Raw genomic sequence first — 3,397 nt, forward strand, 5'->3', positions numbered from 1 at the left:
TATCCTTGTGTCTGGAGCCGGTTGAGCTGGAGATGAGATACGGAGCAACTCTGCCAATCCCCCTCTTGAGGGCCATGAGGATGCGAGGAGGAGCCAAGGACACTAGCCATGGTGTGAATTTTTCCGTGGTTCGCTCTATTGCTCTTGGGGCGGCGCGAGATGGAATTTTGCAGATCTAGCCTTGTTATATAGGCGCAGCTTGTGGCTGTTAAAATATTAAAATACGAGGGTAATGGACTATTCGCATTCACTTAGATGCGTGAAAATCAAGGTGACGACAGGAGGGAATCATAAAGACTAGACACGAAAACCAATACCGGATTATCATCAATCCGGAATATGATGGAGAACCCGCCTTGCAAAGCCGAAGACTTATGTCCGCATACTACATTGTCATTAAAGGCAAGTTCGGGGGCTACTGAGGGAGTCCTGGATTCGGGGGTCCTCAGGTGTCCAGCCTAGGTGCTTGGGCCTGACTGGATGGGCCGTACAAGATCAAGTTGATCATCCACCGTGTCCGGATGAGACTTCTCAATACGTGGACGGCAAGAATATGGTCCGGGAGTTTCCTCCCTGATAAATCAGCCTCGTATACACCCTTGACCCCTCCAGGTGTGTATATAAACCGGAGGGGTTAGTCTGTAGAGCAGATCTTGATCATCATAGGATAGACATCTAGGGATAGCCATTACGATATCGAGGTAGATCAACTCTTCTAATCGTCCTACTCATCGAATATAATCAAGCAGGAGTAGGGTTTTACCTCCCTTAAGAGGGCCCGAACCTGGGTAAACATTGTGTCCCGTGGCTTCCTATTACCATTGATCCTTAGATGCACAGCTTGCCCCCCCTACCCGAGATCTGCCGGTTTTGACACCGACACTAGCCCCCAAGCCACTCCTGAGGTGCCCAAGCGAAGAGCTCGCCTTGCTGAAGTGGCCACATAGTGCGGTCGACATGTTGAGAAGAAGCCCCCGGTCCAGCTGAGCTGAAGAAGCTAGTCGGCTGGTGACGCCAAAGTCCCGATCCAGCCGAGCTGATGAAGATGGTCGGTCGGTTATGCCGAAGTCACTGGAGTAGGTTTGATGAAGAGATGGCAAAGCTCCCTGTCCAGCCGAGGTGACGGAGTAGGTCTATAAGGTGACGTTGCAGCCCCCATGCATGCCGGGTGTCGAAGCAGTTTGGCATGGTTGGTTATCGGCTCAAAGAAGCAACGGCATGGCGATGCCGACCCAGGTTGAAACTTGTGACGTGGTCAATGCCGGCTTTAGAAGTGACCTGTGGTGACGATGGCACGTCTGACCCATGCAATTCATGGGCAACGATCTTGTCTTGATGATTATTTGTCCTTCACGATGCCGAACTCTTGGTCGGCTCACCGAGGTGATGATCCAAGGTAATTTTCGTCGGCTTGATGGAGCGACGTCACAGTCGATGCTGGCTTAGGTCGGTAGTCGTGGAGCAACATGGTCGGGCCGGTTTTACATCAGTGTGACGATAAAGATCGCCTCGGAAAAGACTCAATATTTGTGGGAACGTGTTTGAGAACAACACACAATACCCTAGAAATAAATTCCTTCAAAAAAGAAAGTCCAATATCCTGTTCATGAAGAACAATGAACTTGGATCGTATTCGTATTCGCATAGAAAATGGATGCGCTTATCAGGGGTTTCTCGGAGTTTGAATTGTCGGATCAAGCTGAAATTTTGAGGGGTGGTAGATTTAGGAATTCCGAAGCTGATCAACTGTTGGATCTTCCAAAGGACGTCCGAGCTAGACGTTGCACTCCATGCCCAAACTCGTCATGATGAGTGTTCAATCACTCGTCCTTGCACGAGAGGGGCCATAATAGGGATGCCTAGTCCCGGGATCAAAATTCAAATAATTCAACAAGACTCCCCCGGGACTGTTGTTGGTATGGAAGGCACCCATGGATCCGGCTAGCCATGGCTTGTGTTTGTTGGTGGAGGGGGGGTAAACTTTACTTTTATCACTTGGGAACTTCCGCTAATGTTTTTAGCATGGAAGATATTGAAAACTCTTGGTCGTAACATTGACAGGAAGGGCGTACCACCCAAAATTATGTTTATCTCTGATTTAAGCTTCGAGCTCTAGCACCTCTGCAAATCTCTGCTTCACTCCGCGAAGGGCCTATCTATTTACTTTCATGTTATTTTACTTTTATGTTGAGTCATCACCTTCTCAATCAAGCACCAGTCTTGAGAGCACTATTGGCATCCTCATGCATTGTGTATATTTAATGTTGAATGCATCATGACTGGATCTCTTCTACCATGAATTACAATGTTAAGTCACTACTTGAACTTTGGAGGTGCTCTACATTTAGGTTTTGCGGTCTCAAAAAGGGCTAGCGAGATACCATTATTGCCATATTATATCATGATTGTTTTGACAAAGTGTTGGCATTTGAAACATTTTATTATTGCACGCTAGTGGTTTATGCCATTGATATGAGTGAATGTAATTCCTAAGAGTTATTGTTTGCATGGTTAGTCATGATCCTTGCTAAAAATCTGGGTGCTATTTAAGCATATATGTGGATACAAGAACAAAAGAGTTCGTAAAAGTTTTTCCTTATTGGTTTCAGTTAGTCAACTGAATTGCTTGAGGACAAGCAATAGGTTAAGCTTGGGGGAGTTGATACGTCTCCATCGTATCTACTTTTCCTAATGCTTTTGCTCTTATTTTGGACTCTAATTTGCATGATTTGAATGAAACTAACCAGGACTGACGCTGTTTTCAGCAGAACTACCATGGTGTTGTTTTTTGTGCAGAAATAAAAAATTATCAAAATTGGACAAAACTTTTTGGAGAATTATTTCGGAATATATAAGAATTTCTGGAACCAAGACCCGCTAGAGGGGGACGATGCCCACTAGGCACCAGGGCGCGCCACACCCCTCTGGTGTGCCCTGGTGGGTAGGGCCCACCAGGCTACGCTGACCATATTTCCAACTCTATAAAATCCTATTTTTGGAGAACAAAATAGGAGAGGAAGTTTCATCGCGTTTTACAATACAGAGCCGCCTCCACTTCCTGTTCTTCATCAGGAGGCCAGATCTGGAGCCCATTCGAGGGTCCAGAGAGGTGGATCTACGGTCTTTGTCATCATCAACCATCCTCCATCGCCAATTTCATGATGCTCACCGCCATGAGTGAGTAATTCCTTCGTAGGCTTGCTAGACGATGGTGGGTTGGATGAGATTCATCATGTAATAGTTTTTTTAGGGCTTGATCCTTAGTGTCCACTATGTTTTAAGATTGATGTTTCTATGTCTTTGCTATGCTTAATGCCCATCACTAGGGCCCGAGTGCCATGTTTTCAGATCTGAACTGTTTATGTTTTCACCATTATATGCACCTATTATGTGTTAT

The sequence above is a fragment of the Triticum dicoccoides genome, chromosome 1B (genome assembly GCF_002162155.2).
Source record: "Triticum dicoccoides isolate Atlit2015 ecotype Zavitan chromosome 1B, WEW_v2.0, whole genome shotgun sequence".
In the NCBI taxonomy this organism is placed as follows: domain Eukaryota; kingdom Viridiplantae; phylum Streptophyta; class Magnoliopsida; order Poales; family Poaceae; genus Triticum; species Triticum dicoccoides.